This window comes from Triturus cristatus, chromosome 8, assembly GCF_964204655.1.
Source record: "Triturus cristatus chromosome 8, aTriCri1.1, whole genome shotgun sequence".
In the NCBI taxonomy this organism is placed as follows: domain Eukaryota; kingdom Metazoa; phylum Chordata; class Amphibia; order Caudata; family Salamandridae; genus Triturus; species Triturus cristatus.
Window position 1 is genome coordinate 358,591,680 of NC_140591.1, and position 16,975 is coordinate 358,608,654.

At 47.7% G+C, this 16,975-nt stretch overlaps 1 protein-coding gene across 1 annotated transcript in view; it reads right to left on the bottom strand.

The window, feature by feature from the left end:
- The window catches only part of STARD13 (StAR related lipid transfer domain containing 13), an 802,429-nt gene extending 786,083 nt beyond the window's left edge, over positions 1 to 16,346 (bottom strand). The window contains exon 1 of the mRNA XM_085621689.1: positions 16,209 to 16,346. The gene's annotated coding sequence lies outside the window, so the exon portion shown is untranslated. The remainder of the gene's footprint in view (positions 1 to 16,208) is intronic.
- Positions 16,347 to 16,975: the final 629 nt, after the last annotated feature.

The following is a 16,975-nucleotide window of genomic DNA, read 5'->3' on the forward strand; positions in this document are numbered from 1 at the left end:
CTGGGGGAGAATGTCTGCATTGTCAGCATTACGTCCATCACTTGTTTGTTGTAACGCTTTTCGCCCTAAGTGGGATGGGTATTCCCAGACGTGGGACCCGTGCTCACTACGCCACTAGAGTCAAGCTATCCTGGCTGATGACGGCTGATAGCCAGAAACCGGTCCTAGGATGCTTGATTCTGGTCCAGGGAAGACATGGCTTGGCAGTTCGGGCTGGACTGTTCCCATGAGGCACAGGGTCAAGACTGATTTGCATATGGCCATGTCTAAACTGGGGTGGCGTAGTGGGCAAAAGAACGATGGATTTAACCCAGATCTGTTGACTGGGGGAGAATGTCTGCATTGTCAGCATTCCGTCCATCACTTGTTTGTTGTAACGCTTTTCGCCCTAAGTGGGATGGGTATTCCCAGACGTGGGACCCGTGCTCACTACGCCACTAGAGTCAAGCTATCCTGGCTGATGACGGCTGATAGCCAGAAACCGGTCCTAGGATGCTTGATTCTGGTCCAGGGAAGACATGGCTTGGCAGTTCGGGCTGGACTGTTCCCATGAGGCACAGGGTCAAGACTGATTTGCATATGGCCATGTCTAAACTGGGGTGGCGTAGTGGGCAAAAGAACGATGGATTTAACCCAGATCTGTTGACTGGGGGAGAATGTCTGCATTGTCAGCATTCCGTCCATCACTTGTTTGTTGTAACACTAATTGCTGTGCAGCTGTGAAGATCACTGTAGGCCCTGGAACTCACTGTGACCTCTAGGCCCCCACTGGGGCTCTCTCAACAAATGTGCCCCCACGTTGCAGTTGCCTGCTACGGCGGCGCAACTGAGGCAAATACAGCAGAACTGGCACCACTGTGCCTCTCCTGTCCCACTCAGGGACTTCTACCACAAAAATGCTGCCAAACATTGCAGCTGCCCACTCTGGTGCGGCCCAGCTGGGAATAAACAAAGAGGCATGGGCACCACTGTGCCCTTTGGGCCCCCCTTGGAGCTCTCTCAACAAATATGCTCATGTTGCAGCTGCCCACCGTCAGGCGGGGCAGCTGTGACAATATCCAAAAAGAGGCCCGGCACCACTGTGCCCTCTGGACCCCCAAGGGGCTCTAAAAACGAATATGCCCCCATCGTTGGAGCGGCCCGCTCTCTGGCGGGTCCACTCAGGCACCGACAATGTGCCTAGAATCTGGCCCCTCTCCTGGGACCTCTCGGGGACTGGGGAAGTCGGGCATGGAGCTTTGCACGGCTCCGGCCGAGCCGCTCCCCTCGGGGCTCTTCCCCCCTCAGCCTCACTCACTGGAATAGCTTGGAGGCTCCGTCTCCTCTCTCCATCCGGTCCCCCTTCCTGGGACCGGGACTTCAACGTGGAGCCTGCGAGGCTCCGGGCGGGTCTCCTGGCGGCGTCTCCGGAGGGTGGGACTTCCTCTCCCTGCTTGCCGGAAGTGCTCTAAGCCCCGCCCACAGTCAGGCAAGGCTGCCTGGCTTCCTGTTTGTAGGATCGGGCCGTAGCGGTGACTTCTCTCATCAGGGCAATGCGGGGTGGGCACCCGCTTTCAATAAAGCACATAAGCGGGGTGGGCACCAGCCAACAACTCCAAACGCGGGGTGGGCACCCACTGTCAGAAATGCATAAAGCGGGGTGGGCTCTCGCTTTGATCCGCAAAATGCGGGGGAATCCCCACGTCGGGATTCCCTTTAAAAGGGCTGCAGCTCCGCGCTGCGAAGCCCACGCTCTCCTCTCTTTGGGGAAATTAAAAAATAGCTCTCTCGAGGTGCTAGGATCCACAGCTCCAACAGCAAAAAGTCCTTAGAGATTAAGGGGGCAAGGCTGGGCCCAGGGAGGCAAGCCCTCATGGCGGCAGCAGCATGCCCCAGCAAGTTCTGGAACAAGCACCTTTTCATGGGGCACAGCCCCAGTATTTATACACACATTCTCTTTGTCTGCCCTGGCACAGGGCTTGGGGGAACCAGCAAAAACTGGTTTAGGGGGGAATTGGAGCACTCTGTTGACCAGGCTCCTCTTCCCCTTAGTCAGGTGGGGGCTCAGTGATCAGAAACACCACAGGGGGCGGAGCCAGCATTGTACAGGGCAGGCACAATCCTATTCAGGGGGACTACTCCTCCCACTACTCCAAATGTAGATGTCCTATTGAGCCTAGTGCTGACTCCCCCTACCCCTACTGGAGCTACGCACACCTCCCAGCCCCTGTCACTTAAAAGCCAGAGATGCAATTTACATCAGGCAGGCAGACACATAGCACACAGAAATGCCAACTTCTAAAAGTGGCATTTCTAAAATAGTTATAATAAATCTGCGCACACCCTTGCGCAGCATTTATTATGACTATTCCAAATATACTAAACTTGACCACGCTGCTCCTCTCATACCAGGATTTACCACTGAAACACTTATCAGGAAATCCTCAATGCTTTCCTATGGGAGGGCAGCCCCACAGTAGCGAGAAACCAAAATGGCTGTTTGTCATTACCAAGACATGTCACACACTTAAGGTGCATGTCCTATCTTTTACCTACAATGCACCCTGCCCATAGGGCTAGATAGGGACTACCTTAAGGGCGACTGACATGTAGTAAAAGGGGGGTCACAGACATGGCATCTAACGTCACAGCGACAGTGACACTGCGTGCACAGGCCCTGCAATGGCAGAGGCCTGAGATAGGTTTGAAAGGCTACTTTGGTGGGTGGCGCAATCAGCGCTGCAAGCCCACCAGTAGCATTTAATTTACCAGCCCTGGGTATATTGGATGCCACTTTACAAGGGACTGACAGGTAAATAAAATAGACCAAACAGGTGTAGACCAATCTTACCATATGTAACACAGAGAGCGCACGCACTTTACACCGAACAGGAGTACTAAAGTGCCCAGAGGCCTAAAACCACCAACACCATGTCAGAGAAAAGGCTAGGAGAAAGGCAAAACGTTTAGGGATCATCCTGCAAAAAGGGCCAAGTCCAACACTTCCCATCACAAGCCTTCATTGACAGGATCCTCAATGACAATGCGGGACCTCACGATGCGGCCTTGCAACTTCTCAAAACCAATGCGGGACCACGCAATGCTTTACAACCAGGATTTAAGGTACTCTTCTTCAGCAGGCCTAACTGGGTCCCTGTAGTCAGCCCGAACTCTATCTCAGTCAGCCTGATTTTGTGATTATTTCCCGACTCGGCACGACCAGATAGCCACAGTTGGCTCATGTGCTTTTTGGCTCAAATTTCATTGAAATGTGTATCTCCAGTTCTACTGATTATATTTTTGTCATTTTGATCTTGTTTTATCTTTTAAAAAAATTCTCTATTTTGCTAAATTGGTGTGGCATCCTTTTTTGGTGTGTTTTTATTGTGTTACTATTTGAAATGTTGCACAAATACTTTACACATTGCCTCTGAATTAAGCCTAACTGCTATGTGTCGAGCTACCCGAGGGTTGAGCACAGGTTAATTTAGGGTTTGCTTGTGAATTCACTCTGACAAGGATTGTGGTTTCTGCCCAAGTAAGGTTTCACCCCCCTCAACCAGTCACCCAATTTCTTACAGTCCTCTTTTGTTGATGATTTAGATTCTATAGTCCACAGAAGAAACAAAACAAAATAAAAAGCATCAAATAACACAAGGAGCAGCCAAAGTATCTTTTTTTCATTTGAGCATCATCCTTCCAAGGTGTGCCATCCATCTGCAGAATGCGTCCCCTTCGAAAAAGGCTTTGTTTAAAGGCTGGCGACCATTGCTTGACTAGCTGAAATTGTCATTAGAATACTCTATACAGTATGTTACCACAGGTACTAGGGTGAGTTAAAGATAACCGAGGTGGGATAATATTCGGTTGTACGATGGAACAATGCAGGTTAATAAATCGCAAGCCTTAACCACGCATTTTTTTACCCCGCATTTTTTTACAACGCATATGCTTTTACAACCTATGCCATTACCACGCATTGTTTATATACATAAAAACAATGTATTTGTGGTAGGAGCCCCCCAACACTCCCAAATTACGTTAAATGCGGGGTAAAGAAATGCATTGTAAAAACATACATGTAGTAAAAACAGGCATGCCGAAAAATGCATTATAGAGGCACAATGTGGTAAAAACCTCGTTGTAAAGGCTGTTTCCCTAATATTCACCTACTTTTTCCTTAATAAAACCAAGACTCTCCTTCAACACCTGTCTAGGAGAATCTGCAATTTTATTACATGATAGGAGGTGTTATGCAAATTTAAAACAGCCGCACAACACTTGTATATTAAATAGGCTTATGCTGAATCATTTTAAATGTTGACTCTCTTTACCAAGCCACAGACTGACGGACTTAAGAATGTCTTCCAACCTGGCCCAAGCACAAAGAGCCTTAGATGCAATCACCACTCTTGCAGAGTGCCCCCCAAAATAATCTGTATTTACCTCTCCCATTACATACCCCCACAACCCATCTGCCAAGGGGTAGATAAGAATACTGGAGTAAATGGTTTATGCCGGGCTATCAAAAGCTGTTGATCAGATGTTCTTAGGTTTTCAGTTGCCTGCGTGTACTAGCTGATACAATTTGCCACCTATAACTTAGGGAGTAAAGGAAAAGCTGAAAAGTCAATTGCAGTGGTACGCCTTGGGACGCAAAATGAACACCCACGGGTGAAAAGTGAATGGAGGAAATGTTTAAAACCCTAAAATCTGACACTCGTCGATAAGAGACCACCCACAGCAACATCACCAACTTTGCTGAGAACACTTTATGTGACAGCTTGTCATTATCTTCCAATAGCTGAAAGTTGCTGTAATCTATTCACATCCAACAAGGGAGAATATTTAAGCTTAGGTAGGCTGGAAAACCAAATACCTTTTCTTAACCTACAAATTGACTGATATTCTCCAACTGGTTTACCTTCAATCTTCTGATGTACTGTTGCTATAGCAGATCTATGCCATTGATAGTCCTATTGTCCTTCTAGCTAGCTTCCAGAGATACCAGAACATTAAGAACATTTCACAGAATGGGATCAACACACAAGCTATTACAGGCATTCCACTCTGACCTATATACCCTTGTTATACGTTTTGCCGAGTATGCCCTGATATAACCGGAAGATGATTTCAAAAGGCCTGACAGGTCCCTAAACATCCTAAAAGGTTCCATTCTACCAGAGTGAGCTTGCCTTCTACAACAAGGTTGTGACAGTGCACAAGAGGATCCTTGAATAACAGAGAAAAGACGAGAGGGGCATGGCTTAGCCTGCTGCAATATGGCCGCACTCTGAGTGGGCTCTGCTGGCCAAGCTGATAATCCGTTCACAATCCTGCGGATAATCTCGGTGCTGTACCCCAGCACCGTGCTCTACAGGCCCACCTTGCACTGAGGTACCGACTGCTGCCTTCCTGGACCCCGTTGGTGCCTGCTTGCCGAGATTTGCCGCTGGGGCCTGGCGCGGCATCTGGGCCTTCCTGCCGGCACGCGGCTGGCGCTCGGCCTGGGCTGTGGTGGCGCCACCGACTCCCCGTCTTTCCTGAGCAGATTCCTGCGGCCCGAGTCATCTTCCCGGACCATCCCTGCCATCCTGTTTCCTATGATCTGGTGAGTCGTTCTCCGTGGGTGTGCCTTGCGGAAGGGGCCTGCAGGTCATACCGCTGGGCCGGACCTTCGCTCCGCGCGGGTGCCTTCTCCCACTCCTGGCACGCCTCCCACAACTCCCCCGCTGCTCCGAGCCCTCGCGAACTTCCGGCTGCCCCTCCTAGCTGCTGGTCGCTGGAGCTGGGCCGACACTGCTGTCGCCCTTCCGTGCCTTGGGCCTCCGTTGCCACCTGCACGGCCCGGCGCGGCCTGGAATCCACATCCTTCACCTCCTTGTGGACTTTACCGATTGCCAGCCTCGGCCCTGGCTGGGTGGTCCCCCGCCGGGCTTGGCTCCGTGGCAGGCAGTAAAGGTCAGCGATCTGGCTGCACACTTCATCTACCCTCCACACGCTTTGGCGTGCATAATTGCAGTCCGGGATGCATAGCTACTGCTGCTCTGCCATACCTGGAGCCTCCTCCTGCTGCCCGGCCGCCATCTTCTCCCCCTGGGTGCACACCTTCGCCTCTGGGATGCAGAGCGGGGCCAGCCTCCTTGGACCTGGCACTTGCCCTCCGGTGCATCGGTGTGGCCTCTCCTTCCACCGGGTCCTCCACCACCTACCCGGCCAGCTTTCCTGCCGAGAGGCCCTGCTTGCGCCCGCCACATCGGCACCGGACCCAGCCCACCCCATAATTCCGGGCTGCCTGCTCCCTCATTACTGGGCCCTCCTGCTTGTTCTGCACAGCGATCGGACGCCACCCCTACCGGCGGGCTCGGCGGGCTGTGGAACTCCTCACCTGCACTGACCTACCCTGTGCGCCTGACGGCCTCCACCTCTTTTGGCGTTCAACCTCTGCTGTAGCCACTCCCGCCAGCCCTGGCTGCTCACACACCATTCATCTACTCCCCGATCCTCTGTGGTGCTGATCCGTGGGGCACTCAAGTGCTTAACTATGGGGCGGATGGACCACAAGCAATCTAAGCTGGCGTTTGACCAGCGCAAGTCGTCGCAACAGGAGGCAGCGTTCATGGACGCTGCCGAGTTCGCTACTAAATCTGAAACTGGCCTAACCCATAAGGACGACCTCAAGACCATCATGCTGGATGTGAAATCCACGGTAACTGGCATCGCAAACCAGCTTGACCAGCTTTCTGCTCGGCTGGACACCATCAAGGCTCGAGTGGACTCCCACGATACGCTGATAACCCCAGTCGAGACGAGGATGTCCGATGCAGAAGACGCCGCTACCAGGGATCACCACGCACTCCTACAAAGGATAAAGTCTTGGAACTCATCCAAAACAAAAATGAGGATTTGGAGCCGCGCTCCCGCAGAAGCAATTTCCGCATCACGGGTGTGCCCGAATCTTCCAACATAACCAAAATGGAGGACTTCGTTGAGCAGTTGCTCCGAGACTTATTTGGGGAGCTCCTCTCACCTGTGTTCATTGTCGAGCGGGCCCATTGCTCTCTGGGTCCTCGTCCTGCCTCTGGCCTCCCTGCTTGGCCTATCATTGCCAAACTTCTGAACTTCGGAGACTGCGATGCGGTCTTTCGAGCTGCCAGGGAAAAGGGCGAAATTCGCCATCAAGGATATTTGATATCCTATCCTGATTATACCATGGCGGTGCAGGCTGCCCGTCATGAATTTCTTCCTGCCAAACGTCTGCTGCAAAAACATGACATTTCCTACTCTCTGGCATAGTCAGCCAAGCTGCATGTCAGGGACGGCTCGCAGGTCCACACCTTCTTGGAACCAAAGGCTGCACTGGCCTACGCCAAAAAACTGGACAAATCTCAGCGCTCCACCCCTTCCTGCTCCCAAACGGCTGCTGCTGGCGATCTCAGTGACAATTACTGATGGCAACCCTCGCTTCCATGCTTCGATCACATGCATCGTATGGCATGATTTTGCCCTCTCTGGTCTCAGTTCCTGTTGTTCAGCAATGACTCATGCACTGGCATGCACTAGTTGTTTTCACACCCCTCTGCTCATGGGCTCTGTGGATCTATTCAGCTGCTGTGTCATCACTACACTCAACCCTGCAGCCCTGCACTTCTTTCTCGCCTACATAGCCACGTCTCTTTGCTGCTCTGTGCCTGCATCATGAGTGACTTGTGGGCCCCTAGATAGGGGGCGCTCCCTTGGGTCTCTCTCCTTTATATGCAGTCCACTTTCTCTCACGGCTTGGCTACCCTGTCCTTGCGGCAGGGGCATATGCTGACCTGAGCCACGTCTCTGTGGGATGATTCCCTTTATCTTTATCTTGGTTTTTAATTTCCCTGTTGGGGATACCCTGGGTGGGTGGGGTTGGTTTCTCAACCTCATTGAAGGGTTGGTGTGGGTGGAGGGGGGGATTTCTGGGTCTTGTTGCCTCTCCTCTGAGGCTTGTTGTTGGTTTTTTCTCTTTGACCTCCCATGCACTGTGCTGTTTGCAACACTGCTCCTTGCGCTGCACTTCCCACCTCTAGCACTTCTGACTTCCTCTTCATATCCGCCTTTATCCAGCATTTATCTCCCTGGCCTTCCCTATGACAGCCACCACACTCTGGACATGGAATGTTCGCGGTCTTCACGACCATCAGATGGCTCGCCTTGTACATACACACCTCATACGCCCTAAGGTTGACATCTGCTTCCTCCAGGAAACTCACCTGCTTCCTGCTATCGCCTCTAGGCTACTCTCTCGGCATTGGGATGAGATTCATTCCTCCTTCTACTCTTTCTACTTCAGCGGGGTGTCTATCCTTTTATGCAGAGGACTCCCCTGGCACACCACTAAAGCCATTGTCGATCCCAAGGGCTCTTCGTTATCCTGCTTGGCACCCTTTTGACCCAGCCTCTAATTCTCGCCGTGATTTACGGCCCAAACTCTGACGACCCTGACTTCTTAGCGCAGGTGTGGCAACACATATCCTCCCTGGGCCCTGCCGCTTTGCTGTGGGGGGGGTTATTTTAATATTACACCCTTGGCCACTCTGGATCGCTCTGGGCCCCGTGCCTTGCACCCACACTCCCCTTCCCTCTTGCGCTCTCTCCTAACTGACAATTCCCTGTTGGATGCATGGCGCCACACCCACCCCGACGTGCGTGAGGGCACCTGCATTACAGGCTCTTCTGGCTGCTGGTCCCGCTTGGATCTCTGGCTCACCACTTACGACGCTTTCACTTGGGTCACTTTGGTTGAACACATGGTGCGCACTCTTTCTGATCACGCCCCCGTTAACCTCAATCTGCTTCCCCCGCATGCCCCCAAGCGTATGTTTTCCTGGCGCCTGCCCCCCAATGCGCTCCGCGATTCAATGTTCTGCGCCGAGCTTTAGACTGCAATAGAAAATTATTTTGAACTTAATGCGGGTTCCGTGGACTCCCCATCTACTCTATGGGAGGGCTTTAAGGTTGTGGTCAGGGGCGAATGTATCTCTAAGCAGTCTGGTGTTCTGCGCTCTATTTGCGGTACCCTGGAGTGCCTGGAAAGAGAAATTAAGGCTCTCGACTCTCAGCACTCTCTCAGCCCCAACCCTGACACCCTCGCTAAGATCCTAGGCAAACGTTTTGAATATGAGCAAGAAGCCGACAGGGAGCTCTTCTTTTTGGGTAGGGAGACAAGGGCTCGACGCTATGGCTGCCCAGGTAGGACTCTAGCCAATCTTCTGCGGCGGCCACACGCCACCTCATATATCACAGCTCTGCAGGATGGGGGTCTGGTACGCACTACCTCTCCCACTGAAGTTTTCTCACAGATCACCGCTTTCTATACTCAACTCTACACTGCCGGGATCACCTCCTCGCGCGGCATCTTGGACAAGTACTTTGACACCCTAGAGCTCCTCTGGCTCAGTAACGGCCATCGGGAATACCTCGATGAACCTTTCTCCAAGGAGGAGATTTTAGCGGCCATCAACAGCCTGCCCGGGGATAAGGCGCCTGGCTCCGACGGTCTGCCTGCTTACTTTAATAAAACCTTCACGCCAATTCTCATCCTGCACCTCGCCGCCATGTATAATGACTCCTTTGAGGTGGGCTATTTTCCTCCATCACTCCGCGAGGCCTTGTTAACACTGCTCCTGAAGCCGGATAAGTCCCCTGAACTTCTGGACTCATATCGCCCCTTATCCCTCATCAACACCGATAATAAGATTTTCGCTAAGCTTCTGTCCTCCCGCCTTTTACCTCTCATGCCCATGATCGCTCGCCCAGACCAGTCCGGTTTCATTCCAGGGCGCGCAACGTCGCATAACCTCCGCTCTGCCAGCCGTGGCGGCTCTTTTAGATGCCACCAACTCTCGAGTGGCCCTTCCTGTTTTATCTCCTCCCTCGCCTTGGCTTTAGCTTTAGGTTGGTCTTTCTGCGCAAAGTCCTCCTCCTATATACCCTCCCTGTTGCCCATCTCCGTGTCAATGGCCAAGAGTTGTAATAAGAGGCAAACTCTTGTGCAATCTGGTTGGGATCGGTAAGGCTCCCACCAGAGAGCGCATTCAGTTTGGGTACTAATAGTAACTAGCTAGCCAATACAACAATTCCCTCAGTTTCATGGCTTACAGTGGTGTGAAGGAAATCGAGCGAACTCCTTTCCCCTCTTGTATGGTGGCTTTCAAATCACCTACCCCTTTAAGGCTACATATGCAAGGACAGTGTTGGATGCAAGCTTCGGGTGGTGAGGTTGGACAGAGCAAAAAACAACACAGAAAATGAGGCAGTGTGTGTGGTTGGGGCAATAGATCGATCTGTGACTGAGTGCCGGTATTATGAATGAGTGCCTATCTGCATGAATGCATGGATGGACAAACGGGTGAGCATATAGACAGGTGACTGCTAAGGTGGGTAGGAAGAGCCCATATCGCAGTTTACCCCTCCGGTATAGTGTTTACATAAGAAGGGGGAAGCACAAAAGGATTGTGGGTGTTGTGTACCACTGAGGTAAAGTAATGATTGAGTCACTTTCATGGTAAAAATGAATCTAAAAGAGGGATTTGACGTCCATGTGTAAACCTAGTGATTCCACATGGGTGTCCATCTGAAACGTGCAGATTACGATGGAAGGATTTGTTTTTACCCTTTACCAGACACTTTATTCGCCGCTGTCAGAGAGATTTTCATTTTTTTTTAGCCAAAGTTTTCAAAATGTTTACGCAGAGGAATTAGAGTCGATTTCATCCATGAATCGTCTATTACAAAGGTTTCACCATAATACGAAGCAGAATCTATCAGCAGGTCTTTTAGTTAGATGAAACAAAACACAACAGCAATGTGCTGCACACAAACACTGAACTAACACACCACGTGCAAGGCAGCCAGCCAGTGTAACTTCCTGGTTTTATGGGTGAGTAGAAAAAACTAGAACTACAGAGTACACAAACAGACAGGTTTCTATTTTTTTTCCAAAAACCATTATCAGTCTTAGATTCTAAACATGTGAATTGATCTCCTAATTAGACCAATCACTATATAATGAACCAGTCATCTTTAGAGTAAGTTTTCTTTAACATTGATGATGCGTCTTTAAGAACATTAGAAATCGGAGAAGAAAAACAGTCACTAATCACTTTTAGCAGGCTCTTTTACTATTACACATATCTCAAACAATGCATGTGAGTCTCAAACAACATAATATAAATTTGGGATATAAATATAAACAAAAAGGATATAATTAAGAAGTATCAGAATAAATAGCATGCCGCACAGTATATCAATTATCTAACAAATCTCAGCGTGGCTAGAACTTTGGCCATCCTCAGCTCCTGTACTAAGAAAACCTGGCATAACTTGCTGCGGTCCTCCCAATTCTGAAAGGTTGAGCTGCAACTCCAACTCAAAGTGAAAGTGCTGTTCTTGTGAAGGCCATGCTATCTATGGGTGATTGGATGGTACTCTCCTTACCTGTTGTGTGAGGGACTCTAGCACTTGAGGGCAATGGCCCATCATGGCCACAGCTGTATCAGTCAACTACCCCTGACTGCAATGAACATGGCTCTAGCTCTTGCTTCACTCCCTACAGTGGGCCTCACACAGCAGGTCCAATTGAGGCAGAAGGGTTCCTCTGCCCAATGGGCTCACCTCTTTTTTGGTGCCGAGTCAGATATAAAGAGGCAAAATGGAATCAGATGTTATGACTGACCACTCAATTCCTCACTAACAGCAAGCAATGCAGCCCACATATCACATTGGTCATTTGGTACACTGGTGCATTTTCTATACAATCTACTGGGGCCTTCCAGGAAAGATAAAAGGGCCTTACAGGAAAGATGAATAAGTCATTTGGGTGAAACCATTAATAACAGTACCATTTTAGGGGTAGGAGACACACACACACGCATGCACACACACACACACTGCGGCACTGAATAGTAGTGCCACAGTGCAGAGAGTCATAATACCAGTAAAAACAGAGTCCAGAAAAAAAGTGAACATTCTAGGGTGACCATGCAGAAAAGGTTGTTTTCCTACAATGGCATTATGTAACGTAGCCCTTAAACGGTGATAGAGTGCAGCAGTTATCAGCATGGAGTCAAACCTCGTTCTTTTAAAAAAGATACAGAAACACACCTCTTTGCCCTTTTTCTACTGTTTGTCCCACTATCCTTAGCTGGCTTTTTCTTTCAAAATATACAGCGGTGAATAGTCCCATTCTAGAAATCAGTCTGAATTTGTCCACTTTTTCAGGTTTGACTTACCAGTGCTTGTGCCATTTCGGGCAAAATATTGCGCAGAATATTTAATAATAATCAACTGGAGGGTTATTTGTTGAATTGTTTTGCCACCGGTTAAAAGAGAAAGAGGTAAGCAAACACCAGGGCTCAGGAATGGAGTTTATCCTATTACATGGTAACTGATTATCTATTAATTATATTGGGGGGCAACTAGTGCTGGTAGAAACAAAGTGTGTGTGTCCAGGGGGCTCTTTCATTCAGGCATTCCTTCAAATAGTTTTGTGACACTTATTAATGAGTGGCTGGCTGTCTTTGTTTAAAGTGCCAAACTCTCATGTTACAGGTACTATCTGCTTTCATGCAATTGTAAAAAAAGTAAATAAATGGGTGCTGCTAGCTGAGCACAAAAAAAAAGAACTACAAAAGAATTAGTGTGGGTGATGCAAATGGAAAAATCCTTTAAGTTCTCCATCAAAATAAAGGGTGAGGGACAGTAATTTACAGGGAAGTAATAATCACAAACTACCAAATAACCAACACTTTGCACAACTCATAAAATAAAGCAATCCAAATAATAAAGGTATATAAATGTTTAGAATGCAAAGATGGTTGGTAGGATGTTTGGACAGATTTGTATGCAGGTGGGAGCGAGATTGTCTTGTGACAACCAGACTGATATTGTGGATGCCGCTTGCCAGAATATGGCCGAGAGATGTGGCTCCACCCGGTTGTAATTGTAAACACAGGCATTTCTCTAGCATCTCCATTCACCAATAGAAGGGTTCTTCTATTAGAAGTAGGGAGGCAGTAAGCTTCCACCACAGTCACACTAGGTGCCACAGTAAGGCCCTCGTAACAAGTGTCCAGTTTCATTGCGATACACACAGCAATTTCTGTTGCCGCAAATATCGCAGTCAAGAGTTTGGTGGCTTTTAGATTGCCAGTCTGGATCTTATAGTGTATGAATATGTTTTCCTAATAGGTGAATTCGACATCGTAGTTGAACACATATGCACACAAGGAGAAAATAGCTTGAGTCCTGAGGAAGGTGGTTCTATGTGAAGTTTTCACCACCGAAACGCGTCGACGCCTGTTGTTTTCAAAGTGTTAAATTTGGTGCAGTTAGGGAAAGACAGGGATCAGTGATTTATGTCTGACACTGCCTTTGACAAATCCAAATCAACAGATGTATGACACATTGCTTGTCGATTACCATTCTCCTTCTTATGGCATGTAATTTTTTAGAAACAATTGTGAAAAATTGTGTTGTGATTTTATCATTTTAAATTGTATATGATTTTTATGTGCATGATTTATTGTGTTACATAAAAAATTCTTTGGATGAATTTACATTGATTATTAAAATACAGATTTATTTTACCATTTTTGTTTCATGACATGCTTCTTACAGATTCAGTATTGAGGGGGACAGTGAAGTGTAAACATGAGTGTGTTTGAGGATTGAGAGGATAGTAATCGTTGATCAATAGCCAAGAGACACGTATACTTTTATACTTGTATTTCTGGGTGCTCCAGCCTTTTGGCCTTGAGAGTCCCCTCTCCTTGTTTTCAAGGCTAATAACGCAAGCCTGAAATTTTCCCCTCATAAGTTTTGGCAGGTTGAACCTGAAAACATTTATTACGTGGAAAATGCCTCATAATTATCGGTACATACAATGTAGGTGCAATAAGCACCTAAATATGCATGCTAGTCTCCTTGCTTGGGGACATCTCTTCATTTGGAGTCATTTATTAGACCCAATAAATTCCGACATAGTGGAGTCAGAACTTTTTGGGGTGATACAAGTTTGGCCCAAAAACTGGACAGCTTGCAATGAGGGCCACAGAATCTGGGTCCTAACTATGCGGAACCAATGGCCTGGGCAGCAAGAGGCTGACTTGTCCTATAGTTTACGTCTGAATAAACCTCTTAAAAACTTAATGAAACCCAAAAAAGGACTTACAGTGAACAGCGCCCCTCCTGGTGGGTTTACTTCTAGATGCCACCAAACAATATCCCCTATCAAAGTAGCTTCTCGAAGAGAGAATCCTGCAGTGGTATAGCAGACAGAGAGCGATTTACTTGCTTTTGAAATTTTTGAACCCGAACTCCATATTTTGGGGTATGAACCCCCAAAAGAATATCTACAAGGCAATTAGTTAGTCCACTCTAATGCAGTTCTGTGGATTACGCTAGGGATAAACCTCATGGGGCAGTTCAACAACAGTAAGCTGTTGGTTAAACACAAACCAGCAATTATAAGAGTATAATTAAGTGAAATGATTAATTGACTACCAAGCCCCTTGCCAAGTTACGATTCATCCCCTAGGGATCACACAAGGACATCACTTACAACTCAAATTAAACATAGAAAACAATCCTTACTGATCATACACAGCTAAAGTAAAAAAGCATAAATCAGGAGTCTGATGAAGTATTCCTCTCAGCCTTTCTGGACCTTCATTCATCTAACTTGGACTTTCGCATTCATTTATCCTGGAGTTTCCATTGGAACTCATAGCATAACTATCATGGACGTCATTTATGGGTCGCCAGGGGTCGCAGCATGCCCCTTGTGACCCCTGGCACTCCCTTTGCGACCCCTAGCGTCAGCAGCGGCAAAATCAGTGGCAGGAACAGAAGCAGCTCTTCCTTATGGACGTCGGTGGGGGCTTTGCTGACGCCGTTGTTTGTCAAATTTTTATTACACTAATAGTGAATAATATTACATTATTTGCTATTAGTTTATAAAAATGGAGTCCACATAGCTGGAATATCACTTTCCCTTGCAGCTGAGTAAGTAGAAACAAATGCTTTTAAAGGTATGCTTATTGAGTGCATGCTTGCAGTTTTCAGTGTTTATGTAAGAGAGAGTGTGTATGTGTGAATGTGTGTGTATGGGTGAATGCGGGTGTATGTATAAGCATATGTATGTGTGAGTGGAAGTGAAGGTCAAGGGGGCATGTGAAGAGACTTCCCCTGGCATTTTGGTGAATTGATGTCTACAATTGATATATACATAACTGAGCACAATTTAGACTCTTTTGAGGTTCGAGTAATTTGTACACTTTTATTTAATTGGGTTAGCTTAGAGTTCACATTTCTACACACTTTAAAGATTAATGATAAAGGAAACCGACCCTATTACAACAAAAGAAAGCGGCGTGAGACTCCGCCTTTTAACGAGAGACCCATGCCCCAGGTGGGTATCACAGTTTGGGACTTATGTCTTGATCTCACACTTCAGTTCTTCAGCTCAAAAAGGGACTATGTTAAGCAAGCAGGGCTCGTGTGTGGTTTCGTGGTCTATGCAACTTAAAAAATTAGCATTCAGCAAAACTCAACGGACACTGTAACTCACTTGCCCTTCGCGCTGTGTCCTGGTTTCACCTGGACACATGTATTTGTGCTTCGAGGGTGTGGCAAAAATAATTCCAATTGCACGTGTCCTAATTCTATTTTTGAAAGTTACAAAACTGCCTTTTCTGATAGCAACTTTTCTCATTCATCGTCATCAAGAACAAATCCAATCTCGTGACCAGTGAAACCACATTTCATTTATGTCTATTTAATTACAACAGCGCGGGACTATTTATCAGAATTACCAATATTGAATCAAGCGAAACTCGTCCCCTGAATCTGCCTGCAATAAAAGTCATTTAGTAATGGTGGAGTTCGGAACTGCCAGCAAAGTTCATTCAAAGCAACGTAAGTACAGAGCAGTACTTCTGTGCAGCACACCCGGTATGTAAAACATAATATTTACGAGCTAAAATTGTCCAGATAAGTAGTCATGTTTTTCATCTGTAAGAGACCCCCACATTACTCACATTTTTAGGATTTTGTCTCGAAGGAAAACACAGTGGAAAGGACTTGCTAAATACATTTTGTCTGCTCCAGGAAACCCGTTCGCGGGACGCGTTTATAAGATTGCAAAGAAGGAAAAACTGTTTCCGAACATGAGGGTATTTTTGGGATAGCTGTACCTGCTTTCCGGGGGAACCCATATTTTTCAGCGGTTTTCCATAAAAGAAGAATGAAGGGAAGAAGCGGCAGTCCAGGGGTCTCCCGAGGTTCAGCGCGAGCCCAGAAGTCCTTAAGCATGTGGCGTTTGAGCTCGCGCACTGCACAGGAACTATGTCAACAGAGGTATGTGTGAGGAGAGTCCCCTCGGGCTACAGCAGCCTCCTGCAAGCACCGGCCAGAGAGGGAGAAGACAGGGCGGGAGAAGCGGCGATGAAGAAAAGCAAAAGCCTGCTAAAAATACAACATGAGATCACGCTCCTCTCAAAGTCAGACCCCGCAAGCTGCCCAAGATCACCTGGTGGTCTGAAAAGCAGAATTCTCTTCATACTTCTGTAGAAACATTGTGTTGTAACATTTAGTGGTACTAGCTCGCCTATCCGTGTACAAACGTGAGCATGCATGGGGATATTGCACACCTCAATGGTCTTAGCTAATATTTAGTCACTTGTCAAGTGTGAATAAATCAACTGCCTCTAGTTTTTTTGCCTAATTCTCTTGGCATTCTGGGAATTGTAGTTGCGTGCACAGTGTGACGGGTGTATTTTGGATCCATGTTCAGCTTATTACTACACAAGCAGAACTCATGTAATTAGTGCCAGATTGCATGTTGTAAGCATTGTATCTATGATAGTTACAAATTTCATGACACCACTGTTTATTTGGAAAAGGCAAGGTAAGGTACAGAGTAGCAGAGGCCCAGTAAGGTAGAGAGTAGTAGAGGCTCAGT